We start from the raw sequence: 24937 nt of genomic DNA on the forward strand, positions 1-24937 counted from the left end.
TATTGAATATATTGCCAAGGTAATAAGCATTATTAAATTATTAATCACTATTAAATTGTTAATAAGATACTGACATTCTTTTATTTGTACCAAGCCTTTGAAATCTGATATGTGTTTTTTTACTGGCAGCACTCGTCAGTATAGACTAGTCACATTTCTAGGATTCAATAACCGCATATGGCTAATGGCCACTCTATTGACAGTGTAGCTCTGGAACACGGTTTGACCATCATGGGATGTCATGGGAGCAACTGTTTGAGACACAGTTTTAAAAAAAAAAAAAAAAGAGGAGCACCTGAGTGGCTCAGTTGGTTAAGTGTGGGACTCCTGATTTTGGCTCAGGTTGTGATCTCAAGGTCTTGAGATTAAGCCCCATGTGGGGCTCCTCGCTGATCGCTGATCGCTGAGGCTGCTTAAGATTCTCTCTCTCCCAACCCATCTGTGCTGCACCCCCCATGCACACTCTCTCAAAAAAAAATTAAAAATTAAAAAAAATGGGGATCCCTGGGTGGCGCAGCGGTTTGGCGCCTGCCTTTGGCCCAGGGCACGATCCTGGAGACCCGCGATCGAATCCCACGTCGGGCTCCCGGTGCATGGAGCCTGCTTCTCCCTCTGCCTGTGTCTCTGCCTCTCTCTCTCTCTCTCTCTCTCTCTCTCTCTGTGACTATCATAAATAAATAAAAATTTTAAAAAAAATTTTAAAAAATGGAATTGCATTAAAAATATTGGACTTTATTCTGTAGGTTTATTGATTATATTAATATTGTATTTTAAACCATTCACTTGTATTAGATACACATAAACATAGTGATTATGTGACTTATTCTAGGAATCAAGATTTTCAATGTGAAAGAAAAGGAAGTGCAATTACAGAATTAAGAATTTAAGTTGGAAACACTGTTGAGCACTACTATGGAGCTTGTTATTCAAGCATGTTGCTATGAACCCATTTACTGGTATCATGAAGATTATAGAAACCATTAAAAATAGCAACGAGAAGACTTTTAAAAAAAAAGATTTTATTTATTTGTTCATGAGAGACACACAGAGAGAGGCAGAGGGAGAAGCAATCTCCTCGCAGGGAGCCAGATGTAGGACTCAATCCCAGGACCCTGGGATCATGACCTGAGCTAAAGGCAGATGCTCAACCACTGAGGCACCCAGGCACCCTGAGGACACATTTTTGACTCAACACGAATATTAGTAGAATGAAGCTCTAAGTTCTGACCTTGAGTCAGGGGAAGCCATGTGAAATATCCAAAATTCAATTGGATCTAATTTTAAAGATCTTTAGGAGTTACATAGTTGTTTGACTATGACAGAACACAATTCCATGAGGTCTTCATGTCTTAAAATTAAATGCAAAAGACATTACTATGGAACTTTAAGTTCAAACATCTCTAGATATATCTTAGCTTTTTTATGTAAAAATATTTACATATCTTAATATATGTACATTTATTTATCTTAAGATTTCAAAGCTCAATCAAGTAACCAACTTGACTAGGAGCTACAGACTTTTAGGAAGAAAAACTTGAACCCAGGGAACTGGATTAGGTGATCACTTCTCTATTTATATATTTAGTTATATATTTTCTTTTGTTTTCCTGGAGTATTTTATAGCAAATCTCAGATATCATATGTTTTCATCCAATTATTATCCCCTTGGCAGTATGGAGTCATTAACATAATCATATATAGAGTGTTGCCAATGGGGTCTCAAAATTCTCAGGCCTCCCAGCTCAAGTACCTGCCAATAAATAGCTTCAGTTCACTGGTATTTGCTTTCTTCCCAATTGCTTTCTTTAGGTGGGTAAACATCTTCTAACCTTAGGAAAAAAATCATAGAAATATTATAAAGGAGACACTCATTAGTACTAATATTTTTGTGTGTTAAGAAACTGGCTTTGATATTTGATGTTTTATATATTGTCAGAGGAGGATGGGTTTGGTCTGGTAGAATGACAGTGTTGTAACTGATTTGAAATGTTTGAGCAATACAGATTTTTATTTTAGGATGAAATCTTGGCTAAATTATTATTAAAATTAAAACATCTAAGATACTTTTGGTTTCCTAATATTTATACATCTAGAGTATTGGATTTACAGGTATGAATTCAGAAGGTTTTGTTTATTTAAAGTTAAAGCAGTTATCCAGAAGGTCTTGTTTATTTAAAGTTAAAGCAGTCAAAGCTTGAGATGAAGCAATTCATTATGTAATTACATTTATAAGCACTCTCTTCCAATGCCTAGCCCTTTGTCACTTTCTGATGTAAGAACAACCACACAGTCTACAAAATGGGACCCCAATAAAGGAAAGCTGCATGGACACTAACAGGTTGCTATCCTGTCTTATCTATATATAGCTTCCAACAAGATTGGTGACATATAGTCACCAAATCCCTCCTCCCTTCCCTGCTCATCAGAGCTAGCATCTTAGCACACAATTGGATGAAGGAGCATGACTGAAAACAAATGCTAGGCATTCACCTGAGTTTTGCAATGTATTGGTTTTTCATTCTTTGCACTTCTTTTCTTCTGCCACTGGTAATGCGAGGAAGCACCCTAGAAGCCATGATCCAAGTGTTAGGCACATCCAGTGGGTCTGAGGGCCTTTGCTTATTCTTCTGATAGCCTTGAGGCGACCCCTACCGGAAGGTAGATTCTACTACAGTCAGAAAAACTCCAAAAATGCATTCCTTCCTGGGAAAAAGATGGACTCAAAATTAAACTCAGACTAACGTTCTTCCTTTATGGGACAACTTTTCCAACATATGTATAAGTTACAAACCACACTTCCTTTACACTTACAAAGCTCTGTTGAGATAGAAGCAAAACTATGGCACTAAGCAAAACTATATAAAACTTTTCAACAAGTGGGCTTTATGTGGCCTGAGGCTCTATCAAGGATCAAGCTGAGCTCAAATACTACAATTCTACAATCCACCAGATTTTGGGACTCAGCCCATGTCAGTATTATATCTAGCTGGTATTCCAATAGTGTCACTCCAACCCTGAGGACTTTCTTACTTGTGTATTGCTTCTTTATTGTCAAGTACTCACATCCTGGATTCCTTTGCAGCTCAAGCCACCCTGGACTCCATATAGTACATGTGTTCTGGCAGGATATGAAAAGGATTTTCAAGAAAGAACCCAGATGGAAGGAGTCCTATGACATTCTCTTGACCATCCCCATGACTCTACGGTGCTCTAGACAATCCTTAAGGATACGAGATTGACAAGCCCCAGCTATATCAAAATCAAGAGCAAACAAGGTAAATCTTGTTATAATTGATAGAGACTACCAAAGCCCAAATGGCAGCTTTATCCTAGAAAGGAAAGAGGGTTAGTGTGTAGCATTGATGGACTAAGTAAAGACCACAAAGAAGTTTTGTAGGACATATGAAGATTCCAAATAAATAACCTCAAGTCTAGTGTATGAAATGGAAGACTGCTGGGCTAATATTAGAATTCTTAAGTCCTGGGATGCCTGGGTAGCTCAGCGGTTGAGCATCTGCCTTTGGCTCAAGGTGTGATCCTGGGTCCAGGGATCGAGTCTTGCATCTGGCTCCCTGCTTCTCCCTCTGTCTGTGTCTCTGACTCTCTGTGTCTCTCATAAATAAATAAATAAATAAATAAATAAATAAATAAATAAATCTTAAAAAAAAAAAAAAGAATTCCTAAGTCCTCACCTTGCCTACCACTATAGTGAACTGCTGCATATCAGGAAGGTCCTTCTTTCCTGCCCCTTTCCACCATAGCTCTCTCCATCAAATGTCTTTTGCGGTGGTGACTAATGGTCTCCCAGTACTTGGTACACAAGAGACTTTGGGATTGTTTGTAAAGTTCTTGGCTGCATCTTTGGGATGCAATGTGCTAGATACTAAAAATTCCCCCACCTAAAGACTACCTAAGACATGGATCCTCTCTGACATAATGTGTGTGTGTGTTGGTGAGCTGCTTTGGTATATGAAAAACGCCTCATCTTTAGGAACATTTGGTTTTATATTATTTTCTAGCTGTAATCCTTGGAACTGGGATTTTTTGAAGATGAGAAGCCCAATATAAAACCTATGGGGATTCTAGAACAAGGCTTAATGCAAGTAGGGATGCCATTGGGACTCTACAAACTAAGGAGTTGTCTCTTGCCTCTGTAAAGGAAGAATAAAATAGCTCAGGAATTTTAACTGTGATTCAAAGCAGATAGAAAAAGATACACAAAATTAACAAAGTATTCCGGTTTCTTCACTTTATAAGGGAGGAATAGTGCATCAGTTGGTTCAGGTAGATCCTGGACATTGGAGGACAATTATTAAAAGTTATCAATTCTAAATTAATCATCCTGATTGCAAGATGAACTCTTATGTATTTGCTATGTTACTTAGGGTTTACTTGATACGTTACACTAAACAAGCCTCACTCCCAACTCTTAATTTTTGAAAGGCCAAACACATGAACACCTGAGGAGCAGAGGAACAAAACCAAGACTATGTGAAATTATTTATAGCCTAAAAGGACATATTTATAATCTATTAAATATATACTGTGGATGTACATCTATCAAAGGGAGTATGCAAAAAGGAAAGCAGCTCCCATCATCTCCAGAATCTTATGTCATTTATTCTGAAAGATAAATTATGAATTAGCATAAATCTTTAACACTGACTCCATGCACAGGAAGTATGACCCCCCTATATACCTTAAATGTTTTACTGGATGTAAACTATGACCTCTTTCAAAATGTGCACTATCAGAACCCCCTTTGAAATAGCCTTCTGAAGTTTGCTAATATAGGTCTATCAAGCATAGGCCTAAATGTAAAATCAGAAATTATAAGATTTCTAGAAGAAAACATAAGAGAAAATCTTTGTGACTTTAAGGTAAGCAAAGATTTCTTAGATAAGACACAAAAAGCACAATCTATAAAAGAAAAAAATTCATCAGACTTCACAAAAATTAAGAACTCTGGTCTTCAAAAGATACTGTTAAGATAATGAAAACTAGGAGAAAATATTTACAAATCATATACCTGATAAAGGACTTGTATCCATGATCTATAAAGAGCCCTGAAGGGGCACCTGAGTGGCTCAGTTGGTTAAGCATCTGACTCTTTATCTCAGCTCACATCTAGATCTCAAGGTCATGAGTTCAAGCGCTGTGTTGGGCTCCACCAAGTGTGGAGCCTACTTCATTTTTTTTTTTTTTCAAAGAGCCCTGTGTACCCAAGAATAAGAAGACAAACAGCTCACTTTTTTTTTAATATGAAAAAGGTTTGAAAAGACACTTTACCAAAGATATATGGATGGCAAGTAAACATATGCAAATATGTTTAATATCATTAGTTTTTAAGAAAATGCAAATTAAAACCACAATGAAATACTACTTCACCTTTATTGGAATGACTAAAAGTAAAGACTGACTGTACCAAGTACTTTGGAGGGTATAGAGCAATTGGAACTCTCATGTATTGCTGGTGGAAATTCAAAATGGTACAGCCACTTTTGGAAAACAGATTTCCTGGTTTCTTACACAGTTAAACATATACTTAACCATACAACCCAGCCATTCCATACCTAGTATTTACCAAGTGAAATGAAATCTATATTCATGCAAAAACCTGCACAATATTGTTCATAGAAGCTTTATTTGTAATCATAAGAAAAACTGAAACAAACCTAATGTCCCTCAGCTGTGGAGTGGATAAACATCCATAAGTGCATCCGTATGTGTTGTTAGAGAGAATGTAATTTAGTATAATCACTCTGAAAAACTGTTCGGCAGTGTTTCCCAAGGTCAAATATATACCCCAGCAATTGCACTGCTGGAAATCCAATAAAAATACATAATATGTTTGCCAAAAGGCTTATTACAGGATGTTCATAGCAGTAGTACTTGTAATAACCCAGTGATAAAGACTCTGACTCCATTTTTTGTTTGACCACTGACAGCCTTCAAGCCCCATAACTCCTTTTTTCCTTCCTGCTCCAAGGAACATGCTGCTAATAAGAAAACCCAGGTTTCCTTGGCATGGGTGGTAATCCAAGCCACACAAACTCCAGCCTGTAGAAGAGAGTCTTCATCCTTGACCTGCCTCCGCTCAAACCACTATAAAAATCAGAGCCACTTGCCCCTTCTACTCAAGCCAAACAGACTGGCTTGAGTGTTGGCTGTGCTGTCCCCTGAAAGCCTCCCTATGTGAGTTATAAATTTCTCAGAGCCTCTGGGTGAGGGTATTCTGTTACCAGTCTCCAACTCCGAACCAATTTTGGGTGGGTGAATACCACCCTCCACAGTGCAACCACAAAGCAAAACCCAAAGTAGAAACTATTCAAATGCCCAGTCACCAGATACACATACAAATAAGTTATTGCATAATTACCCAATGGAACTTATAGGACAATGAGAATAAATTAACTACTTATTGTAATCTTATAATGTTTAACAAAAGAAATCAATACAAAAGAATATATTGTTGTATTACTATAATTATAATTTTTAAATTTAAGTGTAGTTGACACAATGTTACATTATTTTCAGGTGTATAACATGTATCGAGAGTTCAACTTCTCTATACATTATGCTATGCTCACCATGAATATAGCTACTTTCTGTCACCATACAATGCTATCATAGTATCATTGACTATATTCCCTATGCTGTACCTCTTGCTTCTGTGACTTATTCCATAAATGGAAGGCTGTATGTACTCCTCCTCTTCACCCATTTTGCCCATCTTCCACTCTCCTACTCTCGGGCAACCATCAGTTCTCTGTATTTATAGGTCTGTCTGATTCTGCTCTTTATTTATTCATTTTTTTCATTTTCTAGATTCTACATATGGGTGAAATCACATGATATTTGTCTTTCTCAGTCTGACTTATTTCACTTAACATAATATCCTCTAGGTCCATCCATGTTGTCACAAATGATAAGATCTCATCCTTCTTTATGGCTACATAATATTCTATTGTGTGTTTGTGTGTGTGTGTGTGAGTATAGTTTTTCAGGTTAATGTTTTCATTTTCTTTGAGTAAATACCTAGTAGTGGAATAACTGGATCATGTGGTATTTCCATTTTAATTTTTAAAAATATTTTTAAAATATTTATTTATTTGAGAGAGAGAACATGAGGTGGGAGGGGTAGAGGGAAAGAAAGAAGAAGCAGATGTCTTGCTGAGCAGGGAGCCACTGCGGAGCTCAATCCCAGGACCCTGAGATTATGATCTAAGCCAAAGGTAGACACTTAATTGACTAAGCCACCCAAGTGCCCCTCTATTTTAATTTTTTGAGTTTTCCATAGTGACTGCACAAATTTAACATTCTCACCAACAGTGCATGAGGGTTCCTTTTTCTCCATATCCTTGTAACACTTGTTATTTCTTGTCTTTTTTATTTTAGCCATTCTGTCTGGTGTGAGATGATATCTCATGTGGTTTTGACTTGCATTTCCCTGATGATAAGTGATGTTGAGCATCTTTTCATGTGTCTATTAGCCATTTGTATGTCTTTTTTGGAAAAATATCTATTCAGTAGGTTGCCTTTTTGCTTTGTTGATAGTTTCCTTTGCTGTGCAAAAGCTTTTGTTTTGCTGTAGTTCCAACAGTTTATTTTTGCTTTTGTTTCCCTTGCCTCAGAAGACATATGTAGAAAAATGTTGCTACAGCCAATGTTAGAGAAATTACTGCCTGTTTTCTCTTCTAGGATTTTTATGGTTTCAGATCTCACTTTTAGGTCTTTAATTCATTTTGAGTTTATTTTGTGAATAGTGTTAGAAAGTGGTCTGGCTTCATTCTTTTGCAAGGAGCGATCCACTTTTCCCAGAACCATTTATTGAAGAGACTGTCTTTCCCCCCATTGTATATTCTTGCCTCCTTTGTCATACTTCAATTGATCATGTAATTGTGGGTTTATTTCTGGACTCTCTATTCTGTTCTATTGAGCTATGTGTCTGTTTTTGTGTCAGTACCATACTGTTTTGATGACTACAGCTTTGCAGTATATCTTGAAAGCTGGAATTGTGATACCTCCAGCTTTGTTCTACTTTCTCAAGATTTCTTAGACTATTTGGGGTCTTTGTGGTTCTGTACAAATTTTAGGTTATTTGTTCTAGTTCTATGAAAAATGCTATTGGTATTTTGATAGGGATCACATTGAATCTGTAGATTGTTTTGTACAGTATGGACTTTTTAATAAATATTAATTCTTCTAATTATGAGCATGGAATATCTTTTCATTTGTGTCATCTTCAATCTCTAAGAATATATTCTTTGTGACTACATTTAAATAAAGTGTAAGAGCAGGCAAAGTTAACCTATGTCAAAAGTCAAGATAGCCACCGCCGTTCTTAGCGTAGTAGGCTATTGGAGAGAAGTGTAAAGTGAGTGCTTTTCTAAATGTCAGGCTCAACTTGGAGAAAAAAAAGGCAGGGCTGGGTGAGGGAATGTTCACAGCTCTGAGTGGAGTTCTCACTCTGCCCTTTGGGCTGAAGAGTTAAGAGTGTGAGCTAGCCCCACCCAGTGGACAAATGTGGATATGCATGTCAATGCTTAAAAGAGGCAGATGACAGGCCTCTCCTGGGCGCCTCATTGGGTCAGCCAATTTCGGGAGTAGGGTAAAGAATCTGGGCTCAGAAATGGGTTAGAGTATGTCAAAAGAATCTGAAGTCAGCCTTTCTGTTCTGTTACAGAAATCTGGGGGACAAGTGACTTCTCTGACAGGAGAGGTAGGAAGCCCAGGGAAAGGTAAACACTATCCCAGCTGAGGGCTCTTCTGTCTTCAGGCTTTGCCCCACTAGGCAGTCTGGGCTGGGTTTGGACATCAGCTTTACTCAGGGTCGAGATGCTAATCCAGCAAAGCAGGTAGTGATCCCCATCCTAGAAATGAGGGAGCTGAGGCCCAGGTAATTTGGCTTGTAAATGGCAGAATTAAGGTTTGAACTCAGGTCTCTTTGGCTCCAAACCCAGCCCTAAGTCATGATTCTCTATGTAGTGACTTAACCTCTTTTGCACCATGGCTCCCTCTGGCAGTCTGGTGAAGGCTATGGGCCCATTCAGAATAATGTTTTAAAAATCATAAAATGAAAACAAGAAAAAAAAATAAAAATAAAAATCATAAAATGAAATATGTAAGTGGATGGTGGAAAAGGGGGAAAAGAAAGAAAAAAATACGTAAAATTAGCAATCCTATTGAAATTGCCAGGAGCTGGGACACCTGGGTGGTGCAGTGGTCAAGCGTCTGCCTTTGACTGGGGTCATGATCCCAGAGTCCTGGGATGGAGTCCCACATCTGGCTCCCCACAGGGAGCCTGCTTCTCCCTCTGCCTGTGTCTCTGCCTTTTGCTGTCTCTCATGAATAAATAAATAAAATCTTTAAAAAAGGAAATTTCCGGGAGCTGCTGATCCTATCAAAATATAGATACCACAGGCAGCCCAGGTGGCTCAGTGGTTTAGCGCTGACTTCAGCCCAGGGCGTGATCCTGGAGACCCAGGATCCAGTCCCACATCGGGCTTCCTGCATGGAGCCTGCTTACCTCTCTGCCTGTGTCTCTGTCTCTGTCTGTCTGTCTCTCTCTCTCTCTGTGTGTGTCTCCCATGAATAAATAAAAATCTTTAATAAAATAAAATAAAATTTAAAAATAATAAAATAAAGAGTATCGTGGTATCTGGGTTTTTTTTAAGATTTTATTTATTTATTCATGAGAGACACACAGAGAGAGAGAGGGGCAGAGACACAGGCAGAGAGAGAAGCAGGCTCCACACAGGGAGCCCGACATGGGACTCGATCCCCCAACTCCAAGATCACGTCCTGAGCCAAAGGCAGACGCTCAACCAGAAGCAAAGATCACAGGGCCCAACAGACACTTACTGATGGCCTGCAGTGCTTCAAATAGGTTGCTGGATGCAGAGACACACAGGAATAAGATGCAGTCTTCTTTTTAAGGAGCCCCAGCCTGGTAGAGGCAGCATCCCCAAGAAGTTTATGATTGACTTCCAAATGAAATAAACAGGCGAGAATTGACTGCTTTGGGGACAAAGGAAGAGCAATCCTATGGGCTGGGCAGTCCAGGAAGTTCTATAAGAGGCAACAGTAGGGCTGGCAGAGGGTAGTACAATGCAGTAGTCAGGCTCACAGGCTCTGTTGTCAGATGGCCTAGGCTCGAGATTTGATTCTGTCACTTCCTAGCTATAGGCAAGTCTATGTGATCTCTCCATACCTCAATGTTCTCATCTGTGAAATGGGGTAAGCCTAATACTTCATAGGGTGGTGTGAAGATTAAGGAGTTTAAGTGCTATTAGCCATGATAATGGTACTGATTATCATTAGATAGATGGACAGACAGAAGGATGAAAGCTTTCTGGGGTTAAGGACAGCTTGAGCTATACAGAAACTAGATTGTTTTCTTGTGAAAAGAGTAGGTTGAGGAGGGCCACTGGCTGAATGATTTAAGGTAGGACATAAAAGACATGTTTTATTTTCATAACTGTGTTTTTTGTTTTATTTTGCACTGGGGAATGGCGTCAAAGCTTTGATTTTACCAATAGTGCTCCATAAGATAGCACTAGTGTGAGTATTTAAGTGTCAAAAAAAATGATGGGTTGGTTTAGAGAGAATATTCATACAATAATACATAGTACGAGTGGTACAGGGATATAACAAAAAATGTGAAAGTGGTAGCAAAAAATATGGAAGTGCTTAGTTTGAATCATTGGATTAGGAAATAGAAATCACTCTCAATTTGAGAGACTCTCCTGACTCAACCCAGCAATCCCTGTAGCACTGAATGGGACATGGGGCTGACGGTAAATACACAGTATTTAGGAAAAGCTCAGTAATACTGTCCACACCCTTTTATTTCTGGATACACTTGAGGGCAATATTTCATATTGTAGGTTACCACCCAGAAACAGGTTGTGAAATCAACTATTGGGTCATGTCCAGCATTTAGAAAATATGAAACAGAACAGAATAGAAAATGTCAAAGCACATTGTTGGATAGTTAAGGTAATTATTATTTTGTGAAGTTTATGCAGCAGACTGCCAGGTAAAGTGCATTTCCTCCAGTGGGTTACATGCAAAAGCGTCTGCTCAATAGAATAGGCTTAAATTGTAGACCAAGCTCTGCTCCTGCCCTGCTGTCTAGCAGGGTGATCCCCGACCCTCTCACCCACTCAGAGACTTGGAGGCAAATTAATTTTGCTAAGTGGCTAGCTGAGATGTGAAAGGGCTATTTATGTTTGGGGTTCTATTTTAGCCAAAGTGTTCTTGAGCCTATCTGTATGTCCCTCTACTTTGGAGGGATTGAGTTCTCCAGGAGGGAGGACTGGAATCAAGCCAAATAGGCCCCTAGGTTTTTAATGTCACCTTCCTGATCTCAGCCAGATGTTCCTCTTTCTAGATTTTCAGCTCACACCCAGGTCTTCTGCTTCCAAACATCCCATCACATTTCCAGTTACAGCATTTCCTTATCTCCCATGATTTCCTCATTTTGTGGTCACACTTCCCACTCTGATGTGCAATATCTGGGTGGGGTGTGTGTCCATCCTGAAACAGCCTTTGCTGTTGTTCTGCCCCACTTCTTCTAGAATCTGCTGTCCTGTGGAACCAGAAGAGGCAGAGGGTCTGCTATAGATCTCCAGAGGTTCAACCCCTGTATTTGGTTTAGCAGTTTTCTCCCATTGACGCTCCCTAAGGGTAGCCAGGTGGTGATTCGAGGGGACAATCCTTAGATAGAGTATGTGGATAACCATGTTAGCAGCCTCCGAGACAAAGATTTGAATGTAAATTTTAGTTTGATCTCCATGAAATTGCCATTTTTATATTGCCATTAACAATGCCATGTGCTGCAAGTAGTGGTTTATTTAGGAGACTGGGGAAGTGAGGTGGGGGAGGGAAGGTTGCTAATAAAGAAGGTGTTTTGCCTGTTACCCTTTGGGTAGCTGGAGCTTAATCCCATTGGAGAAACTCAGGGTAGTATATAGCATACACCTCAGAGTTATTCCACCTCAGGGGCAAGGGAAGTGGGATAGTTCTGTACCAACTCAGCCCAGTCATTTGTTTAGGAGGCTTGAGGGAATAGGGAGCCACACTGCTGGGCAGGAGCAAAACAGGCTTTGTTAGCCAGAGGAAATCCTCAGGTAAAAAGGGATGGGTATTGCCAGTGGGAACTCAGCAGCGTATACTGAGCAGGTGAGGCCAGAGTATAGGAGGACTGCCACCAGAAGCCATGCCCGTGGACTCTCAAAGTGCCACTAGCTCTTGGCCACATACTCAAGTACACAAGAAAACACAGTTATGTTTTTCTATAACAACTTATTTTCTGTTTTGAGACCCTAGTCCACAAGATATTGAAAAAGAAGTCACTGTGAAGGTCACCTATTTTCCAGAATTGTATCAGTTCTATGAAATTTGGTCAGTGCCAAGGTTCAAGCAAGCCTCTGTGCCACCTGGTCTTTGGTGGCATCTGTCCATGTGAACTTGCACTTAGATGTCATTTCCTACCTTCCTGTTGCTTACCAGTTCACTCTCAGTATGATCTACTGGCACCATCAACCCCAGCAAGGCATCGAATATGTCATATGATTGCTTCTGTACCAGTCCAGGGCACGGGCCTGTGGCTATATTCATCTTGGACTCACCATTACCATGTTCCTCTGCCTCTGGATCACATTAAACCCAGGACTCTGGCTGGGGGACAGAGTATAGGATCTTTCTAATGTCTAGACTGACTTGCTTCTCTCAGACCTCTCGTCTTTTCCCTCCAGCCTGGGAAATAATGTTTTAGATTGATATAGGATAGAAAGGGAGGCTTAATGTCCTCAAACTCCTATACTTAAAGGAGTACGAAAAATTGGAAGACCTTTTCTGAGGTCTGGCTCTTTGAGTGCAGGAAAATTCAAATTCAATATTTGAATTTTCCTGCACTCAAAGAGCAGGATATATCAATTATATCAGGATATATCAATTATCCTGTTATATATCCAATTATATCAAAGAGCAGATATATCAATATCAATTAACACTTCAGAAATTTCCCACCCCCATTACCAATGCAGTGTGATCACTGCCTCTTCCATACCTGCTCTCTGTACTACTTGTTTCCTTTTATGTTCATTATAGCTGTATAACCAAGTAGAGAACATTGTTGTTTTATGTTATTATTTTTAAAAGATTTTATTTATTTATTTATTTATTTATTTATTTATTTATTTAAGAGAGAGCACAAATGGGGGGAGAGGCAGAGAGTGAGGGAGAAGCAGATTCCCTGCTGAGCAAGGAACCCAACGTGGGGCTTGAACCCAGGACTCCAAGATCACAACCTGAGCTGAGGGCAGATGCTTAACTGACTGAGCCCAGGTGCCCTGCAAAATTGCCATTTTAAACAAGGCAGGGGTTCCTCACCTGAGGGTCCATGGTCTAATTCAAGAAATCCTAAATTTGGTTAGGAAGAAAATTTACATTTTTATTTTCCTTAACCTCTAACCAAATTCAATTCAACATCTCCTTCAATTATAAATGTAGGCATAGTAGTATTAGCAGGACTTCATCACAGGTATCTTGAAACACTGTTTATACTCATCACTGTCAGAGTTCTAAGATCTGCCCCTACTTCTTTTGAAATGTGTTAATATTGAAATGCATATGTTCCTATATCATAAATATGTTTTTAAAGTATTTCAATAATTGTGTTTCAGAACAATTTTTAACATTTTAAGGTAAATTTATCTTAATTATAGACATGAATTTTTTAAAGATTTTATTTATTCACGAGAAACAAATATAGACAGAGGGAGAAGCAGGCTCCCCACAGGGAGCCCAATGTGGGACTCGATCCCTGCACCCAGGATCACACCCTGAGCCAAAGGCATACGCTCAAACACTGAGCCACCCAGGCATCCCTATAGACATGAATTTTAAGAAAAAATTCAGACAGATTATGTCTGAATTTACCCAGTTTCTCCCCATGTAACATCTTGCAAGCTATAGTACAATATCACAACCAGGAAATTGACATTGATACAGTCCCTACTTTATTCGGATCTCACCAGTTGTGTGTGTGTGTGTGTGTGTGTGTGTGTGTGTGTAGATTTGTGTGACCACGAGAACAGTTCTATCACCACAAAGATCCCTTGTGCTATTCTTTCATAGTCAGACACTTGCCATCCTCTCCCTTCCCTAGTGTCTGGCATTCACTAATCTGTCTCTATCTCTATAACTTTGTCATTTCAAAAATGTTATATAATGGAATTTGTACCTTTTTGTGATATATAAAGTATATAACCTCATATACCTTTTGAGGTATATTAAGTATATAACCTTTTGAAATTGGCTTGTTCTCATTCTGTATAATTCTCTTGAGATCGATTCAAATTGTCATATAGATAAGAATTTGTTCCTTATTGTACCTGAGTAGTGTTCCGTGGTAGGCATGTACCTAATTTATTTAATCATTTTCCCACTGAGGACATTTGGATTGTTTCCAATTCTGAGGTATAATTGGTTTTTAACATATTTAATTTTATGTTTTAAAAAATGTTATTCTGAGAGAAAGTCCAAGGCTTTGCTACGCTACCCAAAGGGTCCATTGGCACAAAAATGTAGTTCTAAAGGAGAAGAGGGCTATGTATCTCCACATTATCCTTCTCTCCATAGGGACTGGGTGGGAATGGGGACGAAGAGGGGGAGGTATTTCAATGATCTATGCCACTGGGTGAAACCTGAAACAGATGGTCTCTGTCATGGCAGTGAATCACTGAGCTGATCTTCACTGTAATGAGGGGAGTACATCCGTGGGAAGGAGAGTCAGTGAATGAGAAGGGGCCACAAGAAAGAGAGGGGCTTAGGCACAGGGCAACTTGAAACCCAACCAAGGCCCCAAACCTAAGGAATATCTGTCACACTCAGAAAAGAGTCATGAGTGATTCTGAGGAGACAGAGGGAGAGAGTCATAGGACTGAGGCTCATACCCGGATCTGCAGGGGAAGGGAGCAGCTGGGGGAAGTGAGCTATGAGTGGGCTGGAGAGGTCAAGGATGCAAAGACTCAGAGCTAGAAGTGACTGTGACAGCACAAGCTGCTGGGCATTTTAACAGGTGCAGCCTTCTGCTAGGTACAAGCCCATTTCATTCCTTTTCAAAGAACCATGTGACCTCAGCTGGCAATAAGCTACACTTGACTTCATCTGTGAGAATGTTACTTTGGTTGGAGGAGTCAGGGCACACACTATGATGACCACTGAACCTCCTATCCCCCAAAGAATAGCCCCCTAACTGGGGCATTTGGGGTAGAATTTGTGCTATTCCCTGCTTTTTTTTGCCAGCTCTGTGTGACCTGAACAGGAGCCTGGTAGCCAAGTGCCAAGGAATGCCAGTAGCTAAGAAGCCATTCAGGAAGAAGATGCTACAGAAAGATCAGGGGTGAACCAGAGTCTACAGAGTCTCCAGAGTCTGCAGGAGGAGACCATAAGTGGGTCAAAGGTAAACCAGCCACCATTGTGCAACCACTAAAGAACGAATGGGCCTTGGCATTGAGCATCAGTGGCTGCTCACCTCACAAGAAGGGCAACAACCAGACAGTATGTGCCCCTTAATGGATGAACACCAAATGGATGAAGTATCAAAGCTCAATCTGACCAGACCTCCAACTTCTAATTTACAGAAAAACACGAGGGCAGAGAAACGTGTTCAACGCCACCACAATGATGCAATCAGCACAATCCAGACCATGGGGAACCTGACATACAGGACAAACAACCAGTTTCTTCAGTAAATAAGTTTCAAGGAAAAGCAAAAAGATAGAAGTGGAGAAGGAACCTATAAGTTTAAAAAGACAGCATATACATCAGCCATTTACAGTGTATGGACCTTATTTGGATCCTGGACCAAACTGAAAAGGGAAAAAATTATGAGATTAGTGAAAAGATACTCGATGACATTAAAGAATTAGTGTTAACTTTTGACAGTAATTGGAATTCCTTATCTTTTAAAGTCACATATCAAATGTTTACAGATTGCAAAGCATGATGGCTGATGTTTGCTTCAAAATAGTACAGGAAGGGATAAGTGGCTGGGATTGTATGTAAAAAAGATTGGCTACTGGTTGATAGTTGAAGCTGGATGATGGTTGCATGGGAGCTCATTATACTGTTTTAGGGGGACTATTTGAAAAATACCACAATAAACAACTTAGCAAAACTACAAAACTTACCTAGTGAGGAAGGGAGAACACCTAGTTTGAGAAGGAAGATGTGGTCAACCAACTCCCTGATGGTCAGGCTGAGAGTAGAGGAGTTAGGCTGCCTGGACCTGGGACAGTCACTTGAGGAGGGCCTCCTGGATGGACAGATGGGATGAAAAGGTGAAGGAATAGTCAGGCAATCCTTTCTTTCAGTTCTCAACTGTTGATTAGCAATCAGCTTTCCAAGACCTTTGAAAAGGAATGAAATGGATGTGTGCCTAGCAGTTTAGAAGAAAGTAGTACCAGAACTTGGGAAGATGGCAGAGTAGCAAGGAGACTCTGAACTTGCCTTGTCCTTCAAATATAGCTGGATCAACATTCAACTATTTTTGAACAACTAGGAGGATGATCGAGGATTAAGGAAACAATCTGCATAGTTGGAGGGAGAGAACATGGCAGAAGCGAGGCTTTTCTTGACAGACAAATCAAAACACGCGTACTTAAAGGTCCAAACACTCCCCACTACAAGCAAGCGGGAACTCTGTAGAGGAAGGTCCAGTGGGAAAGAGCAGCCAAAACGCAAGAGCAGAGTGTATACAGCATACACCAGAAACACTTTTTGAAGTTTTTTTGTTGTTTTTGTTATTACTGCTGATTTTGCTTTGCTTTGCTTTGCTTTGCTTTGTCTTTCCTCCTTTCTTTTCTGGACATAATGACTAGACAGAGAAATTCACCCCAAAAGAAAGAACAGGAGGTAATACCCACCTCCAGGGATATAATCAATATGCATATAAGTAAAAAGTCTGAACTAGAATTTAAAGCAATGATTATTAAGATACTTGTAGGGCTTGAAAAAAGCATAGAAGACACCACAGAATCCCTTACTGCAGAAATAAAAGAACTAAAATCTAATCAGGACAAAATTAAAAATGCTATTTCTGAGATGCAGTCACAAATAGACACATGAGGTAGAAGAGACAGTCAGTGATATAGAAGATAAAATTATGGAGAATAAGGAAGCTGAGAAAAAAAAAGACAGCTACTGTTCATGAAGGGAGACTTCGAGAACTCAGCGATTCTGTAAAATGAAATAATATCCAGACAATAAGGGTTCCAAGAGATGAAGAGCAGAGAGAGGGACAGAAGGTCTATTTGAACAGACTAAAAACTTCCCTAATCTGGGGAAGGAAACAGGCATTCAAGTCCAGGAGGTTGAGACCCCTCCCCCAACAATAAAAAATAGGTCAACGCTTTGACATATAATAGTGAGACTTGCAAATTCCAAAGATAAAGAGAAAATCCTGAAAGCAGATCAAGACAAGAGGTCCTTAACCTACAAGAGTAGAAACATAAGGCTGACTGCAGACCTATCCACAGAGACCTGACAGGCCAGAAAGGACTGACATGACATATTCAATGTGCTAAATGGGAAAAATATGCAGCCAAGAATACTTTATCCAGCAAGGCTGTCATTCAGAATAGAAGGAAAGATAAATAATTTCCAGGACAAACAAAAAGTAAAGGAATTTGTGAACTCTAAATCAGTCCTACAAGAAATATTGAAGGGGATCCTTTGGGCAAAGAGAGAGCACAAAAGTAACAAAGACAAGAAAATAACAGAGACAATCTACAGGAACAGCAACTTTACAGGTAATACAAAGGCACTAACTTCATATCTTTCAATAATTATTCTGAATGTAAACAGACTAAATGCTCCAGTCAAAAGACACAGGGTGTCAGAGTGGATAAAAAAAAAACAAAAAAACAGAAACAAAAACAAAACCAAGATCTATTGATATGCTGCTTACAAGAGACTCATTTTATACTAAAAAACACCTCCAGATTGAACGTGAGGGGTGGACAACAATTTATCATGCCAATGGGCATCAAAAGAAATCTAGAGTAGCCATCCTTATATTAGACAAATTAGATTTTAAACCAAAGACTAAAAAAAAAAAATTAAAAAATAAACCAAATACTATAAGAAGAAATGAAGGACACTATATTATAATAAACAATTATATCCAACAAGAAGCTCTAATAATTGTAAATATTTATTCCCCTAACTTGGGAACAGCCAATTATATAATCCAATTTATAACAAAATTAAAGAAACACATCGAGGGGTGTTGTGTTCAGCTTAGATCATGATCCTGGGGTCCTTGGGGTTCCTGCATGAGGTTCCCTGCTCAGCAGAGTCTACTTCTTCCTCTCCCTTTTATCTTCCTCCTCCCAACCCCTGCTCATGTACTCTCTCTTGCTCTTGCTCTCTCAAATAAATAAATCTTTTTTAAAAATAAAAAACACACATTGATAATAATACAATAATAGCAGGGGACTTTAACACTCCACTCACACCAATGGACAGATCATGTAAGCCAAAGATCAATAAAAAAACGAGGACTTTGAATGACACACTAGATTGGATGGACTTAACAGATACATTCAGAGCATTTCATTTTAAAGCTGCAGAATACACATTCTTCTTGAATGCACATGGAAAATTCTCCAGAAGAGACCACATACTAGGTCAAAAATCAGGTCAAGCAGTATAAAAAAATTGAGATTAGTCCATGCATATTTTCAGACCATGATGCTTTAGAACTTGAAGTCAACTACAAGAAAAACATTTGGAAGGGGATCCCTGGGTGGCTCAACATTTTAGCGCTTGTGTTCGGCCCAGGGCGTGATCCTGGAGACCCAGGATCGAGTCCCACGTGGGGCTCCCTGCATGGAGCCTGCTTCTCCCTCTGCTTGTGTCTCTGCTTCTCCCTCTGTGTGTCTCTCATAAGTAAATAAATAAAATCTTTAAAAAAAAAAGAAAAAGAAAAACATTTGGAAGGACCACAAACACATGGAGGTTAAAGAGCATCCTACTAAAGAATGAATGGGACAACCAGGAAATAAAAAAATAATTTAAGAAATACATGGAAGCAAATGAAAATGGGAACATGACAGTTTAGAACCTCTGGGATGCAGCAAATGCAGTCCTAAGAGGGAAGTATGTAGCAATACAGGACTTTCTCAAGAAACAAGAAAAGTCTCAAATATACAACCTAATCTTACACCTAAAAGAGCTGGAAAAAGAACAGCAAATAAAGCCTAAATCCAGTAGGAGAAGAGAAATAAGAAATATTAGAACAAAAATCAATGATATAGAAATAGAAAAATAGTAGAGCATATAAATGAAACTGGGAGCTGGCTCTTTGAAAGAATAAGATTGATAAACCTCTAACCAGACTTACCAAAAAGGAAAGAGAAAGGACTCAAATAAATAGAGTCATGAATGAGAGAGGAGAGATCACAACCAACACTGAAGAAATACAATTATAAGAGAATATTGTGAGCAATCATATGCCAACAAATTAGGCAATCTGGAAAAAACGGATGCATCCTTAGAACATATAAACTACCAAAACTGAAATAGGAAGAAATAGAAAACCTGAACAGATCCATAACCTGCCAAAAAATTGAATCAATAATCAAAAATCTCTCAACAAACAACAGTCCAGGGCCAGATGGCTGGAATGGTGGAATTCTACCAAACATTTAAAGAATTAATACCTATCCTTCTGAAACTGCGTCAAAAAATAGAAATGGGAGGAAAACTTCCAAACTCATTCTATGAGGCCAGTATTACCAAACCAGAAAAAGACCCCACTAAAAAATAGGCAGCCCCGGTGGTGCAGCAGTTTAGCACCGCCTGCAGCCCAGGGCGTGATCCCGGAGACCCTGGATTGAGTCCCACGTCGGGCTTTCTGCATGGTGCCTCCTTATGCCTCTGGCTGTGTCTTTGCCTCTCTCTCTATCTCTCTCTCTGAATAAATAAATAAAATTTTTTTAAAAGACCCCACTAAAAAAAGAGAATTACAGATCAATATCACTAATGAACATGGATGCAAAAATTCTCACCAAGATACTAGCTAATAGGATTCAACAGTACATTAAAAGGATTATTCACCACAATGAAGTGGGATTTATTCCTCACTCTAAGGTGATTCAACATGTGTAAATCAATCAGTGTGATATACCACATTAATAAAAGAAAGGACAAGAACTATATGTTCCTCTCAATAAATATAAAACAGCATTTGACAAAATACAGTATACTTTATTGATAAAAACTCTCCACTGAGTAGAGAGAGAGGGAACATACCTCAGTATCATAAAAGCCATATATGAAAAACCCACAGTAAATGTCCTCAACAGAGAAAAACTGAGTGCTTTTCTCCTAAGATTAGGAACACAACAGATTTGTTCACTCTCACCACTGTTGTTCAACATAATACTGGAAGTTCGAGCTTCAGCTATCAGACAACACAAAGAAATAAACGGCATCCAAATTGGCAAAGAAGAACTCAAACTTTCACTCTTCGCAGGCAACATGATACTCTATGTAAGAAACTCAAAAGACTCCAGCAAAAAAATTTCTAGAGCCGTTAGAGGAATTCAGCAAAGTGGTGGTATATAAAATCAATGCATAGAGGTCAGTTGCATTTCTATACACTAACAATGCAGCAGAAGAAAGAGAAATTAAAGAATCGATCCAATTTACAATTGCACCAAAAGCCATGAGATACTAGGAATAAGCTTAACCAAATAAGAGGGAAAGGATTTGTACTCTGAAAACATAGAACCCTTATGATAGAAATTGAGGAAGACACAAAGAAATGGAAAATCATTCCATGCTCATGGATTGGAAGAACAAATGTTAAAATGTCTGTGCTACCCAAAGCAGCCTACACATTCAATGCAATCTCTATCAAAATACCATCAATATTTTTCACAGAGCTGGAACAAACAATCCTAAAATTTGAATGGAACCACAGAAGACCCCGAATAGCCAAAGGAATATTGAAATATAAAACCAGAGTGGAGGCATCACAATTCTGGACTTCAAGCTGTATTATAAAGCTGTAATCACCAAGACAGTATGGTACTGGCATAAAAATAAAAATGAAAATAAAAACAGACACATAGATGAATAGAATAGAATAGAATAGAATAGAATAGAATAGAATAGAATAGAGAACCCAGAAATGGATTGACATTTATAGTCAACTAATCTTTGACAAAGCAGGAAAGAATATCCAATGGAAAAAAGACAGTTTCTTCAACAAATGGTGTTGGGAAAATTGGACAGCCACATGCAGAAGAATGAAACTGCACTACTTTCTTTGTTGTTGTTGTTGTTGTTGTTGTTGCTGTTTTGGTTTTTAGTGTATGTGCTGCCGAAGTGAGCACTGTTGTTTTGGTTTTTAAAAAAGATTGATTGATTGATTGATTGATTGTTTGATTCATGAGAGACACAGAGAGGGAAAGGCAGAGATATAGGCAGAGGGAGAAGCAGGATCCCTGCAAGGAGCCTGATGTGGGACTCGATCCTGGACCCCGGGATCACGCCCTGAGCTGAAGGCAGACGCTCAACCGCTGAGCCACCCAGGCATCCCTGGATCACATTCTTATATCATAAACAAAAATAAACTCAAAATGGATGAAAGATCTAAGTGTGAGACAGGAATTTGTCAAAATCTAAGAGTAACAATGCAGGCAACAACCTCTTTGACCCTTGGGCACAGCAACTTCTTTCTAGACACGTCTCCAAAGGCAAGAGAAACTAAAGGAAAAATGAACTATTGGGACTTCATCAGGATAAAGAGCTTTTGCACAGCAAAAGAAACAGTCAACAAAACTAAAAGGCAACCTACAGAATGGGTGAAGATATTCACAAATGACATACCAAATAAAGGGCTAGTATCCAAAATCTATAATGAATTTACCAAACTCAACACCCCCCAAAAAAATCCAATCAAGAAATGGGCAGAAAACATGAATAGACATTTCACCATAGAAGACATACAAATGGCTGACACACACATGAGAAAATACTCAACATCATTCGGCATCAGGGAAATACAAATCAAAACCACAAAGGAATACCATCTCACACCAGTCAGAATGGCTAAAATGAACAACTTAGGAAAAAGCAGATGCTGGGTAAGGATGCGGAGAAAGGGGAACTCTCTTACACTGTTGGGAATGCAAACTAGCGCAACCACTCTGGAAAACAAGTATGGATGTTCCTCAAAAAGTTGAAAATAGAGCTACCTTATGACCCAGCACTTGCACTACTAGGTATTTATCCAAAGGATACAAAAATAGTGATTCAAAAGGACACCTGCACCCCAATGTTTATAGCAGCAATGTCTACAATAGTCAAATATGGGAGGAGTCCAGATGTCTACTGACAGGTGAGTGGATAAAGACAACATGGTACATATGTACAATGGAATATTACTCAGCCATCAAAAAGAATGAAATCTTGGCATTTGCAACGATATGGTTAGAACTAGATGGTATTATGCTAAACTAAATAAGTCAGTAGAGAAAGACAAATACCATATGATTTCATTCATATGTGGAATTTAAGAAACAAAACAGATGAACATAGGGAAAGGGAGGGAAAAATAAGACAAAATCAGAGAGGGAGACAAACCATAAGGGACTCTTTTTTTTTTAATTTTTTATTCATTTATGATAGTCACAGAGAGAGAGCGAGAGAGAGAGGCAGAGAGAGAAGCAGGCTCCATGCACCGGGAGCCTGATGTGGGATTCGATCCCGGATCTCCAGGATCGCGCCCTGGGCCAAAGGCAGGCGCCAAACCGCTGCGCCACCCAGGGATCCCCCATAAGGGACTCTTAATCATAGGAAACAAACTTAGGGTTGCTGGGGGGAGGGGTCAAGGAGGGGGTAACCGGGTGATGGTCATTAAGAGGGCACTTGAAGCAATGAGCATTGGGTGTTGCATGCAACTGATGAATCACTGAATTCTATCTCTGAAACTAATAATACAGTATATGTTAATTAAATTGAATTTAAGTAAAACATGTAAATAAAGAATCAGAGGAATAGAATTGATGGCAGAGAGCCAACAGCTCAGCCTGTTCATGCCAATCACTTACTTCCAGTCTTAGCTGTAAACACCAATTTCCAAGCCCTATATTGTCTTCTCTACCTGACAGTATGCGCAGCTGCTTCTGTTTGCTTTCCCTGACCTTGGGCTAGTGGCATCATTGCTCCCAGAAGCATAGACAGCAGTCTTCATGTGCAAGTCCCAGAGCCAATAGCAGGGTATCATAACTTCAGGAATATGGGCATCATCGAGTCCAATTCTGTACAGTTGCTCTATAGACAGGGAAACTGTGCCCCAGAGAAACCCCAGGGACTGGAGACTGTGTATAAAAAGCATTAGGACCAGTCTTAGATAAGAGTAGGTACTTCTTGGGAAGGCTTTCTACATAGAAACATGTGTTCCCTCAATAAACTTTTATTGAGTGTCTGCTGTGTGTCAATCACTACCTGGTGTGAGAGATCCTCAGCTGAGTTAGAAATAAATTCTGTCCTGGAATAGCTAACTAGATCTGAGTTGGAGGGGTTGGGGAGTAGGAAGGAGAAAAGAATTAAACAGAATATTCACATACATTGTGGACAAGAGAGCACTGATATGGGAGCCAGAAGACCCTGGTGACTCCTATCAACTTCCAGGCAAGTGACTTGCCCTCTCTGAGCCTTGACAACTGTGTCTACAAAATGGATGTGATAACTTCAGCTTCGCCCAATCCACAGGGAAGACATCTGGAGAACTCTAACGTGTAATATGTGGTTAAAGATATCTTGATAAATGAATAAATACATTGATTTTAAACACATGTTTGTAGGAAGGCAAGGGATTTGTATGTGGTGGAAAGGTTACACACACACCCTCCCTCCCTCAGCTAAAGGCAGCCTCCCCCCAAAGTCCTGAACACAACACACTGGACAGAGGTACAAAAGGGGAGACATGTCTGGGTGGCTGGAAGAGATCAGCTGGTGGGGGCAGCACAGAAAGAGGAAATGGAAGAGGTGAGATGAGCAAAATTTCCTTCCTGTGTTGCAGTCAATGGAGCATGATCGGAAGAAGTTGGTCTGAGATTCTGATGCGACATCTAATCAATGTGAGTAAACATGGGCTTTACCAGAACTTCTAAATTGGAGGGCAAGTTTGCAGTTTAGAAATTCCAACTTTGAGGCTCTAGAGATAGTCCAGACTGACCCTGTCATGGTTTGACCCAGAAGGGGATGAAGTCTGTTCAGGAAGACAGAAATAGAGAGTGAGACAGATTTGGAGGCAGGGCCAAACTGGGGCTTTTCTGTCAGAATGCTAGTTTGTCAAGTGCTGGCTGGGCTGTCAGCACATCACCTGCCCATATCTCTAGCTTGGGCTCCGTGTGAGTAGCACCAGGTACTCTGTGTGCAGATGAACAAAATTGCAGTCTAGTAGGGAGACAGACCATATTTCCCCTACAGACTCAGGAAGCCCAAAGCAGAGCATCAAGGAGACCCACAAAGATGTGGGGAAACTTCTGGGAGGAGATGGGCCTGGATTTGGCTGGTGGAAGACAGGAAGGGTCAGGCTGCCAGCAAAAGTTTCACAGATTCGCAGTTAGTCCTTGGCTGACAATAGAAGCAGTTGTCTTGAAAATGTGGTGTCACTTTTTGCTGTAATAGTAGGTGTGTCCAGTGTGTTAATAATATAAGTGTGTTAGCAGTGTCTGAGAACACTATGTATTTTAAGGTCTCTATTGTGAAACAGCATTGTATCCTATAGGAGAGGACCCCTGCATCCTGGCTGTCTGGCTTCATGGGCTGGGTCCAGACCCTTCCCAGGGTGAATAATCCTTGCACATCTTAAAAAGCAAGATGAGTTCAGAGCCTTCACCCCCAA

The 24937-nt window shown here is 39.7% G+C and overlaps 1 protein-coding gene across 8 annotated transcripts in view; it reads left to right on the forward strand.

Moving 5' to 3' along the window:
* Positions 1-24937, forward strand: part of ACKR2 (atypical chemokine receptor 2) — a 62815-nt gene that overhangs the window by 18926 nt on the left and 18952 nt on the right. For all 8 annotated transcript variants that reach the window (XM_049099851.1, XM_049099854.1, XM_035704739.2 and 5 more), the window contains 2 exons: positions 3083-3275; positions 24110-24167. The gene's annotated coding sequence lies outside the window, so the exon portion shown is untranslated. The remainder of the gene's footprint in view (positions 1-3082; positions 3276-24109; positions 24168-24937) is intronic.

The sequence above is a fragment of the Canis lupus genome, chromosome 23 (genome assembly GCF_003254725.2).
Source record: "Canis lupus dingo isolate Sandy chromosome 23, ASM325472v2, whole genome shotgun sequence".
Taxonomy (NCBI): domain Eukaryota; kingdom Metazoa; phylum Chordata; class Mammalia; order Carnivora; family Canidae; genus Canis; species Canis lupus.